Source organism: Cervus canadensis, chromosome 3 (assembly GCF_019320065.1).
Source record: "Cervus canadensis isolate Bull #8, Minnesota chromosome 3, ASM1932006v1, whole genome shotgun sequence".
In the NCBI taxonomy this organism is placed as follows: domain Eukaryota; kingdom Metazoa; phylum Chordata; class Mammalia; order Artiodactyla; family Cervidae; genus Cervus; species Cervus canadensis.
In genome coordinates this window covers 33,244,243-33,256,957 of record NC_057388.1, presented here as the reverse complement: position 1 = coordinate 33,256,957, position 12,715 = coordinate 33,244,243, and the positions used below count along the sequence as shown (strand labels likewise).

Sequence of the window (12,715 nt, the reverse complement as noted above, 5' to 3'; positions counted from 1 at the left end):
ACATTTCAAGGTGTGTTAGAATCTGAATATTTAAAAGACCCTACAATTCTAATTAGGAAAGGGTGTGAAACTGAAGAGTGGGTATCAAGCCAAAAGCATGTTGTTAGCTATGATTTAAGAATTTTGAGATTTAAATATTTTCTAAAATCATTCTAAAAAGATATTAGAAAAAACTGGCAGAAACATCCATTTCTATCTGTCAATATTATAATTTCTTTTGAAATGTATTTAATCATAGATAAATCATGTGGTGTAATTTCTTATTGTGACTTCAACAGAACTTCAGGTTAGCATTTGCTTTAGGTAAGAGATTCTTTTTACCCTGTTTTTTCTGTGTTTGCTCAGAGCAGTAGTGCACTATAAACGTTCAATGAGGTGTGAGAAACAGCTCTCTGTCAGAAGCATAAGTTATCACTCCAATTCAAAGACCAGTGTGAAACTGTTCATAATATTTAACACATATAGAGCTGAGACACATCTTTCATTTAGTTAAACATTAAAATAGGATGATAAGCATTATCTTATTCAAATCTTTCAGTGACCTTTAAAATAGCTATACTTATTCTCACCGTTTTGGGGTCAGAAAATTTCTTCATATAGTCATTAAACAACAAGTTGAGGGCCACCAGACTGGTTTGCAACAGAGCCAAAGCATGACCCAAAGTCTATGCCTTGAACTGGGAGGGGTGGGGGGCGGTCTCAAACACTACATAATAAATATTATTTGGGCAAATGTATACAGACAAAGGCAGGAGGCTCCTTGATTGATCACTTTTAATCAGCTTGAACAGTCCTGAATTTACCACAAATAATTTGTCTTGTTTTTAATGAACTTTAGAAGTTCTTCCAGGAAGTTTTTCAAAACAAAGCCTAAAACTGTTGTAATACTCCATTAGCTTACAGAAAGAATTGCTCTTTGTTAAGCTATAGGCAAGAAGAAACAAGAAAGTCAAGCTCTGAGCAGCTTATATGTTTCAAGAGTTCCTGACAAACTTTTATTATGTTTCTCACCAATGTTAGCAGAAAATATTTTAATAGGTGAGGAAAAGGGAAAATATCCTGAGGGAATACACTGAGAGAGACTTGTTAAACCTGGAATTGAACAAATGATTTAGAAGTCACTAATGTTTATATGATATTATATTCATAGTCAAATATTAGGGTTTTATGTTTCTGAACAAAGAGAACATAGAATAGCACTTACATTCTTTGAATAGATGTATATCAGGTAATTACTGTGATTTTTAAATTAAGCAAGGTTGTTCATTTAAAGCACTTTTTAAAAAAATTTTGGCCACATCGCATGGCATGTGGGATCTTAGTTCCCTGACAACGGATTGAACCCAAGCCCTCTGCACTGGAAGGCCAGTCTTAACCACTGGACCACCAGGGAAGTCCTAGAGCATACTTTAACAACTACAAATCTAACCAAAGAGAGTACACAGATATGGTTGTTGATCCAGCAGCAGGCTCAGGTGACCAGCTAACATGGATGTGGCTCACAATAAAGACATAAAGATGCTATTTGTCCAGAAATGGTCTAAAACACATTCACGTGACTTTGAACGATTGTTCAGTTGCCCAGTTGTGGCCAACCCTTTGCAACCCCGTGGACTGCAGCATGTCAGGCCTCCCTGTCCCTCACCATCTCCCAAAGTTTGCCCAAGGTCATGTCCATTGCATCCATGATGCCATCCAGCCATCTCATCCTCGGACACCCTCTTCCCCTTCTGCCCTCAATCTTTCCCAGCATCAGGAACTTTTCCAATGAGCCAACTGTTCACATCAGATGACCAAAATACTGGAGCTTCAGCTTCATCATCAGCCCTTCCAATGAGTATTAAAGGTTGACTTCCCTTAAGATTGACTGGTTTGATCTCCTTGCTGTCCAAAAGACTCTCAGGAGTCTTCTCCAGCACTACAATTCAAAGGCATCAATCTTTGCCTTCTTTAAGGTTCAGCTCTCACAACTGTACATGACCACTGGGAAGACCATAGCCTTGATTATTCGGATCTTTGTTGACAGAGTAATGGCTCTGCTTTTCAATACACTGTCTAGGTTTGTCATAGCTTTCCTGCCCAGAAGCAATTGTTTTCTGATTTCACGGCTGCAGTCACCATCTGCAGTTATTTTAGAGCCCAAGAGGAGAAAATCTGTCACTACTTCTACTTTTCCCCCTTCTATTTGCCATGAAGCAATGGTGCCAGAAGCCATGATCTTAGTTTTTTTAATATTTAGTTTTAAGCCGGTTTTTTTTCACTCTCCTACTTCACCCTCATCAAGAGGCTCTTTAGTTCCTCTTCGTTTTCTGCCATTAGAGTGGTATCATCTGCATATCTGAGGTTTTGAACAACAGCCAGCAATAAAATATGAACGGACTACAGCAATGAAAACAGTATGGATGGACCTCAGTAATTCATTATTAGTGAAAAAAGTATATTCCTCAAAATGACCAACAGCACAGTCTCCTTAGAATAATGTTAAAAACAACCAAAATAAAAGGCACTTTTTAGGTATGTATGTACGTACAATAAATACATAAAAAGAAAAGCAAAAGAGTGATGAATACAGGATTCAGAAAGATGGTTATCCAAGATTAGTAAAAAGAAAAAGATTACATTAACAGTAAAAAAAAAAAAAAAGGTTATTAACAGATTTTAGCTTTTGTTCTGGATAGTGTGTTTTCAGATGTTTATTTCTTAGCTGTTTTTAATTATGTAAATTAGTAAATGAATCAAAATGGGCCATGCATAATCCAGATGACAGGCAACAGTCTGTCATCAACCTGAAATCAAGAAGTCCTAAATCAACTAAATTATGAATAGCAAAAATGAAGCACTGTAGCTATCAGGAAGTTTGAGAATTCCTTCGAGTTGTTTTATCTTATTGTTTATTTTTACTTTTAGTCACTGGAAGCAACAACACTGAACTGACTGTACTTCTTGCCCCTTTAAAAATAACACCTTGAATTTATGGAATCTTTGCTTCATACATGAATTTACGAGCTCAAGATATCATCTTTTATCTTCCTGTTTATTTATTATTATTTTTATTGTGATAAAATATGCATAACATCAAAGGTATCACCTTAGTTATTTTAAGCATATAGCTCAGTATTGTTACATATATTCACTTTGTGTAATCTCAAGAATTCTTTCATCTTGCAATACTGCAAAGCTATATTTGCTGATTCTTTTGTGTAACAGTGATTTTACAAAGGATAACTTTGTATCATTGGAATAAAAATAAATGGTACAGGGAATGCATATCCACAATGTGTCAACTTGTTTAATCACTAGCTCATTTTGTTTGGTCTCTAACCTAGATTAATATTTCTTTGAATCCTTTCAGTATGTCAGATCTTGCTCTTTTCTGTTTTATATGATGGTCAGATTTAATCATATTTCAGAGAAAAATTTAGAATAAATATTGTAGATTTGTTCAGACCTGAATAGCTTACTGGTGTTAGTACTATACAAAAAAAAAAAAAGAAATACAAAGGAAATACAGAACTTTTTTCATATTAAGTGTGACTTAAAAAAAAAAAAGAAAAAGAACATCAATGGGTTCTTTCTTTTACCTTAAACCAATGTACTGGGTGCTTGAGTTGAAGTAAATTATGAGATAAATGTTGTTTCTAAAATTGATTTTTAATATATTTATAGGCGCTTCAAAAAGGGGTTATCTAAAGATTGACAAAATGTGAAAGCAATTTATTTTTTTTATCATTTTTGAAGTCTAAATCAAAGTTCCAAGGTTGGCACAGATTACTTACTGCTCATTACTTATTTGTTCATTAGACACATAACTATGAAAGGGCTTCTGTATACCTGGTAAGGTGTGGACTGAGGTCTACGATGTGAGTCGGGGGACAGCCCTGCAAACAGGGCAATGGCATTTCCAGCAGAGATATAAACCAGAGAAGGGAGCACAGGCGATGGAGTCAGGATGCTCAGGGAGCCCCAGAAGCACTGTGTGTGAAAAAAGTCCCTACCAGCCTTGACTTCTGAGCCATTGTTTTAAATTATTTGATCTTATAGTTTCAACTCTAATATAATAGTTTAGTTTAGTTTAATAGTTTCAACTCTAATTGTGTCTTAAAGACTTGACAGTAAAATAGTAATTGAATATTCTTTTTTCTCTTTGTAAAGGGGCACACATTTTAAAAGATGTTTAAATGGTTTTGTTGTACATTTTTAGTTATTAACTTTAAGTAATACAATTTTAAACTGAATTAAAATGTCACCCTAGTAAATGAAGCAATTAATACTAAAATGACAAGCTTCCAAGAACTGAGTTTCTGATTAGTGGGTAAATGCTATACAAAGATATTCAAGCACTGAAAATTTGTTGGACTTCAAAAACCAATATTAATAAATCTTCTACTAATGTCTGTTTACAAAGCAGAATTTTTCCCCAAAATGTTATCTCACTTTTAATAATTCACTTTCAATCCCATAAAGTCTAAAACTTGTTAAAAACAGAAATTATCCCTAGGTCATTATTGTTATTCCAAAAGAATTCTAAGATAGTACCATAAAGACAGTTTTACTTCTTAAGGAAACATTCAAGTCGTAAAAATAAAGTTGTTGAGATTATATTGGCTTATTTTGACATACTGCTGTCAAGAATTTAGGAATCACAAATAGAATTATCTTAAGAATAACAATCTAGGAGATATCTGATTATCTTCCAGACTCTAAACATTTACTTAAAAGGAAAAAAAGATCACTGAAGTTGTGCCAATATTTAAAAGCAATCATTTTAATTATCATTTATGGTGAAATTTTCTTTTACTTGCTACCTAGTCATTAGAATAAGGTTTTTTTTATTTGTTTGTTTGTTTTTTAAATACTCCCTTTGATCCCTTGTTGATAAACAATGTGCTGTGCTGGGCTCAGTCGCTCAGTCACATCCAACTCTTTGCAACCCCATGGACTGTATGTAGCCCGCCAGGCTCCTCTGTCCATGGGGCTTCTCCAGGCAAGAACACTGGAGTGGGTTGCCATGCCCTCCTTCAGGATAAAGCAGCAAAATTTCATGCAATTCAATATAAAAATAAAGCCAAAGAAACAAAATTTCCATACGTACTTACATAGAGTTGGCAGAAATATGTTCAAGTAACGTATTTGTTTTTCAATTATCTTTTGAAGTAATGTATATAATGTGACAAATTTAATATGTTTGTGTGTGTATGTGTGTGTGTAGACAGATACAGAGGAGACAAAACTGTAAGAAAAAAAAGAGCTACAGACAGAAAGACTCACAGACACATAGAGGGAGAGACAGAGATTTTAATTCTGATTGGAGATAGAGTATTTCACAAATAGTTTCAAGTATCAGTATGGTTTACACAAAAGCCCAGGAAGTACCTGAGTTCTTGAGATTATTTCAGTAGCCCAGGTAGTATACTTTGAGACTGCCTCATGCTCAGACAAAAATCACACCTCATACTTGAAGATACACAGTCCACAATACCTACAAAAGGCTCTCTTGATCATTAGGTAATGGGAAGGTTTTAAGGCAGTGATTATTAGTACTCTCACCGCCTTCACTGAATCTATCAGCAGTGAAATGACACACACATTCTCGTGCACTTTGGTGCTTCGCACATGCAGCAGTCATACCATATTAAGGGCGGCACGTGCAAGGCAAACAAAACACATACCCTTCTTTCTACAAGTTGATGCAGTTGTCATTACTCCTTTAGAAAATTACCCATAGACAGTGCTCTTTCACTTATCAAGAGGCATACCAGAAGCTGTTACTTGCATAACTGCCTTATTTCAGTTGTCCTGAAATATTCCCGCAGAACACTAGTTCTTAACTAACATTGTATGATGTACCAGGCACAGATCTTAAGGCTCTCATTTCGGTGGGAGTACTCTTCCAGACCTTGGAGCCTAGACATGAAAGACCTCAAATATGTACAAAGCTGATCTTTCCATTCATGTGCAGGGCAGACATCAGAAATCAAACAGATTTTTTCTGTGGATCCAGATGAGACCAAGAATTTTTCTCAACATAATTACCTAGGGTGAAGCTACTAATTAAACCACTACAAAATAATTAGGGGTTGCAAATTGGTTTTAATTTGAGTGCTAATCTTAGAGATCAAGTCGATAACAGAAAACTACATGGGAAAGAAGAGAAGTAAATAACTGTATAAAATGTCTCCACTTGAAAATGATAATTTATGAGTTAATGTTTTAAAACAAGTATGTCTGATAAGTCAGTTTCCATATTCAACAATTTACTGACTTACCATGTTAGTATGCTTGTCTTCAAAGTATTTCATAATTGAAATTGATCACTTCCAAAAGATTCATCTCTGTCTGTTACACTTGAAAGGATTGGATGCTAACTTCTAAATAGATATATGTAGTGCTCACTTTGTCAGCACCAAATGTCAACCTATTCCAGTATTCTTGCCTGGAAAATCCTATGAACAGAGGAGCCTTGATCCATGGGGTTGCAGAGTTGGACATGACTGAACAATTTAGCACAGAGGCTATGCAGTGACTTAAGAATTTTTACTAAGGAAGGAAAATAATCGAGTTGCTAGGAGATGGGGAATAGATGAATACATGGATATGTATGGCTGAGCCTGTTGTTGTTCACCTGACACTGAAATACTAAAGTTGAAAGGATATAGAAAAGATTAGTACGCTCCCTGCACAAGGATGCCATGTAACTTTGTGAAGAGCTACATATTTCTTTAAAAAACGAGTACAAACAGGTATGTATCTGTTTCTTTCAGATTTACAGAATGTAGATTACTAGTCTGAAGAGAGACAATACAACCTATGAACTATTAGTCTTATGTTGATTTTATTTGCTTTGTTGTTCAGTCACAGAGTTGTGTCCAACTCTGCAATTCCACGGACTGCAGCACGCCAGGCTTCCCTCTCTTCCTGTCCTTCACTATCTCCCACAGTTTGTTTAAACTCATGTCCATTGAGACAGTGATGCCATCTATCTATCTTATCCCCTGTTGCCCCCTTCTCCTCCTGCCCTCAATCTTTCCCAGCATCAGTTCTTCCAATGAATATTTAGGGTTGATTTCCTTTAGGATTGACTGGTTTGATCTCCTTGCTGTTCAAGGGAATCTCGAGTCTTTTCCAACACCACAGGTCAAGAGCATCAATTCTTTGGCACTCAGCCTTCTTTATGGTCCAACTCTCAGATCCATACACGACTACTGGAAAAACTATAGCTTTGAGTAGACGAACCTTTGTCAGTAAAGTGTTTTCTCTACTTCTTAATACACTGTCTAGGTTTGCCACAGCTTTTCTTCCAAGGAGCAAGTGTCTTTTAATTTTGTGGCTGCAGTCACTGTACACAGTGATTTTGGAGCTCAAGAAAATAAAATCTGCCACTGTTTCTACTTTTCCCCTATCTATTTGCCATGAAGTGATGGGACTGGATGCCATGATATTAGTTTTTGAATGTTCAGTTTTAGGCCAGCTTTTCCACTCTCTTCTTTCACTCTCATCAAGAGGCTCTTTAACTACTCTTTGCTTTCTGCCATTAGAAGGGTATCATCTGCATATCTGAGGTTGTTGATATTTCTCCCTGCAATCTTGATTCCAGTTTGTGATTCATCCAGCCTTGCATTTAGCATGTTGCACTCTGCATACAAGTTAAACAAGCAGGATGAGAATATACATCCTTGATAAACTCCTTTCCCAATTTTGAACCAATCCGTGTTCCATGTCTGGTTCTAACTGTTGCTTCTTGTCCTGTATACAGGTTTCTCAGGCAGGTAATGTGGTCTGGTAAAGTGGTCTGGTATTCCCATCTATGTAAGAATTTTCCACAGTTTGTTGTGATCCACAGTCAAAGGCTTTAGTGTAGTCAATGAAGCAGAAGTAGATGTTTTTCTGGAATTCCCTTACTTTTTATATGATCCAACAGATGTTGGCAATTTGATCTCTGTTTCTTCTACCCTTTCTAAATCCACCTTGTACATCTGGAAGTTCATGGTTCATGTACTGCTGAAGCCTAGCTTGGAGGATTTTGAGCATTACCTTGCTAGCATGTGAGATGAGCACACTTGTACACAATCATAAGCAAACTACATTTGCTTATCTCTTTCTAAAACCCAAAATGATTTGCTTTTTTTTTGAAGCCTATTTACTTCACTTTGAATATGAATAGGCAAGAGGAGCTCACAGTAAAATGCTGCAATGTCTCTAACAATTACAGTTTCATTTATAAGCTATATAACTTATTAAGAGTTATCACTTAATAAGGTGAAATGTCAGGCACTTTATTTTTAATTATTTAATCCTAGGCAAGTTACAGAAACATTCAAATAATGATAAGCCCTTATAACAACATCCTAAGGAAATGCTAATTATATCTGCTGTTTGTTCCATCTTTGGAGAAGCAATTTAATTGACTCAAGTTAGCAAGTGTTAAGGTCAGTCAAATACCCTTTGGCCTAATTCAGAGATGTCAAAACAACTGAATGGAATACCAAGAGGAAGTTACAACTTGTTCATAAAATCTAATTAAAGACAAAATTTCAGTCTTAAAAATTCAAGTGGCCATCTCTGTTAAAGAACAGGAGTCAAGTTTTTGAATGGTTGTAAAAAAGTTGGGAAAATGCCATTCTAAATGCTGTATGACACAAGGATATGAACAATCGAGGGAGCAGTGACTGCTCGAGTCTGGGTTCCCAGGACATAAGAGAGGAGGCGACCTAGGCCGAGAGAACAAAGTACTGGAAATAAAGACAGGAGGGCCAGCGGTGAAGCTTGTAGAACTCAAACTGGCTAGGATAGAAACTGTAACAGAAGGGGGAGTTTAAATTCTTAAGTTTGGGGTCTAATCTGGGCACACAGCTTTCCTCATGAAGTCAGTCTTGGGTAAGAACTGTCTTTCCCTTTCCTGTTTTAGGACTCAGCTCAAAGCCTCTCTTACCAACACATTTAGTTTTCTTCTACTGCCTACTTCTGAATTCCAATACACTCATGTTTATCCCACCCATCTGCCCCTTTCTTTCTGCAAGCAGATTAAGCTTGGGACCTTTGCCTGGCATAAAGAGCAATTAACTGCAGTGGACTCGCAAGACAGGGGTTCAAGTCTCTACTGTACCACTTGTTAGCAGCTAATGCTGTGCTTTCAACTGTTTTCTTAGCATTATCTGCAGAATTAGCTTTTGTATTATACAAATTAAAAGGAAATTTAAGAAATCCACAGATAGGCTGGTAATTTTGAATTTGTGGTGCAATTACAACTGTGGATAGATTCCAAAATTTTGTAAGGAATACAAGTCACAGACTCCATTATCTTCTTCAACAAGTATATGACTCATTAAAGTTAAGTAACCACTGATACTGAGTGACCAGGGACATCACTTTTCCTTTCTACCCTCTTTAGCACCTGGCACAGCTTCGCATATAGAATAAGGACTTGAAAATTACTGAAACGTGATCTACACAGTTTCCTGTAAAGTGGAGACAGAGAAAGAGCTCTTGTCAGAGTTCTGGCAGAGGTCTGAGCAGTCTGACAACATCCTGACAGTCCATTACAGTGACCAGATGGGACCTGCGCATCAGCACCCGGGCGGGGGAGCCAGCCCATCCATGAACGAGGCAATTGTTCCACCTCTGATGACCAGACAGCATGTGTTCTGCAGGCAACAGGGGCAGATTAATCACCATGAAACTAAGCAGGGGGCCTTATACCAAAACTTAATTTATTGGGATGTCCACATGGTTTCCAAGGGTTTATATTTTCTTTATTTCAAGTATTAACTAAGAAAAGAGTGGCAATTTTCTTTCATCAATAACTTGATTTTAAATGAGAAGTTATTTATTGTGAGTCTTTCCCCCTACATAATAGACTTCCAGGGTCACACATTAGATGAGAATGTCTTATTCAGCCATGAAATGAGTTAATGAAAGAGAGTCAGAAGGTCACTCTGATTTATAAAAGCATTTCTGCTTATACTCAATATAAAGCAAGCAAGTACAGGATTCCCATGTATGAGAAACCCTCTTGTTTTAGGCTTCCCTAAGGAAAGGGAAATAAATTCCTTTCATGCTATACAAAAAAAGGGTGTTTAAATATTCCACTGAAAATTGCTGTAGTAAAAAATTATAAACTAATTATTACTTTTCTAATCAAAGTGCTTAAAAACAGGAGCATAATTTGATAAATTTCAAGTAATCTAACTAATTTTCATAATTACATAACTCGTTTTCATGTTACATAAGGAAAAAATAATACAAAATTACATTATGGTTGTTAGGAAGAAGAAAAAACTGTCACATTTATAAACATGGAATGACTATGAAAAATAAACTAAAAAAGAAAGTCAAGCTTCTTAGAGTGTCTGAGTTCTAGCTTTTAAGGGTTTTATCTTTATCCAATGTTTCCTTTTAAATAGTTTTGATTATTTTTTGGTTAAATAACTGAAAGAATCTAAAGTTCATAACTGTGGGGATCTAACTTTAGCAAGGTGAAATGAAACTGTCTCAAGTTATTCCATAAAAATATGAAGTCCTCTTAGGTAGGCTATAAAATTTATATTGCTTTGATATATTGCTTTCTCATTTTAAAACCCATAGGAAAAATTCCTTCTGTTCTGCCAGAAATTTATTTAGTGCTTTTTACATTAAAAACAAACATCAACTACCTTGAACATAAAAAAATTTTCAGTATTAAACAGCTTCTGCCTTCAACTCTGTAAATTTAGCTAATAGGTTTCTGTTGGGGCCTGGTTAACAATCTTCACTTTTGATTAGATAACATAGCAATTCTTCGAACATTTTATGTACAGCATTTAATTTTGACACATGTCAGTTTCAAGATAAAATCTTTTTAATTAATTAAATAACAAGGGAAAAAGATAAGTACTGTCTCAAAGTGAAATTAAACTATTTGAAGATTAATGTTTAGATTATTTAAAAATGAATCATTGCATGTCCTACACTCTCATTTATTAGCTTCTCGGTTATGGCTTAGCTTTGCTAGAACCCAACAGAAATACTATTGAAAAACGGGAAACAAGATGTAAAACAGCAAATGTTTTGAATAAGGCTATTACTAGCCAAAGCGTAAATTCTAATAAGGATACTGACATTCTCCATTGTTCCTATAATTCTAGAGTGTATACATCAGGAATGATATACAATGAGCTTGCCTGTTTCATTTGGAGGTAAAGCAACATTCTTTTGAAAGCTCATTTTATGACTTAGTAGAGCAAGATGTTAAAAAAGAAATTTTAGCTGATAAAAAATTGAAAATGATATGTTAGCTCAGGATGCAAAAATCTTCAAAGTAGGTGGCCAAGAATCATATAGAACATCTATGTTCAAGCTGTAAAATAGTTGGATCCTAGAAATTAGAAAGCTTTTTCTTTTCCCTTGAGAAGGATATTTTCTCCAAGATAGTTGTATCATGTGTCTTACAAGCCCCAGGGTGAGGAGTAGATGCCAGGGAATCAGCTTTGATGGCACGTCAAGATGCACTAGGGGCTTCCCAGGTGGCACTAGTGGTACAGAATCCACCAGTCAATGCAGGAGACGTAAGAGACACAGGTTCAATCCTTGGGTCTGGAAGACCCCGTGGAGGAGGAAACAGCAAACCAATCCAGTATCCCTACCTGAAGAATCCCATGGACAGAAGAGACTGGCAGGTCACAAGAGTCGAACACGACTGAAGATGCACTAGCTGTTAAACACGCTCCTGTGGGACATTGTGGATGAATGCGTAAAGAATGAGAGAGAGGCTGCAGCAAAAACAGAGGCCAGGCTCAGGGGCCGTACTGATTATCAACCTGAAATTCCAGAGTGTGTCCAGGAGAATACACATGACAGTTTCCTAGGGGACAGGTGGGAGCCATGCTCATGCAAAAATAGGAGGGCATGAGGTCCCCTTGGATCCTATCCAAGACTATAGATTGAAAAGACTAGAAGTTAACACTTGATGAACCTGCAACCCACTTCAGGAAAAAGAATCAGGACATACTGGTTAGAGCAGAAACACAGTCACGTGTATCCAGAGAACTGCAAGAGAAGAAACTCCAGAAAGAGGACTTTCCAGCCACTCACAATGGTGCTTCTGAAAGAAAAGTCACCCTTTAACGTCTGACAAGGCCAGACAGATGAGAACCAGGCTCTCTCTGGTGATGGCAAAAGGTACTTCCCTGAACCCTTTCCTCTCCCCTCCTCCTGATATGACACTAGAGGGTCAGACATTGAGTGTAACAGCTCACAAAAGAGGAGGGGCGCTAAGTAGAGTCAGGAGTGAAGAAGCCTCTAAATTTCTCCCTACTTGAGAGCCTGCCTTGCCTCCTATGGCATGCCCAAACCGGGAGAATTTTAAATGAGGTTGAATGCTCTGTTATATGAGAATGGACCTTTCAGCTGCTGGATAACAACTGTGTACTACCCAGGAGTGACCGGGAAAGTGACGGGGTCTGCTGAAGTCAGACAGGTCCAGGGGGAAAACCAAGGCCCACAGAGTAGATTGAAATGGACTGTGGGAGGTAAAATAAAGTTGTTTATTATTACACTCCAAGAGTTGACATAATGGTTGCTGTTAGATTAGCAGGTGAAATAAATAATAACTGTAGTTTCAGAGTAAGCTTCTTTCTCATTGGTCTATTCATTGGCTTCTATAGCCTACTTGAAAAAAAAAAAAAGAGAAAGCAAAAGAAAACCAAGAAAAAAATGCTTCATTAATAGATACAAAGGCAGT

At 36.6% G+C, this 12,715-nt stretch overlaps 1 protein-coding gene and 1 non-coding gene across 4 annotated transcripts in view; one reads left to right on the top strand and one right to left on the bottom strand.

Moving 5' to 3' along the window:
• The window catches only part of SEMA3D (semaphorin 3D), a 234,727-nt gene that overhangs the window by 93,162 nt on the left and 128,850 nt on the right, over positions 1–12,715 (bottom strand). The window lies entirely within an intron of this gene.
• Positions 6,615–6,719, top strand: LOC122438991. The gene has a single exon (XR_006268734.1). It is a non-coding gene; the product is annotated as a U6 spliceosomal RNA (small nuclear RNA).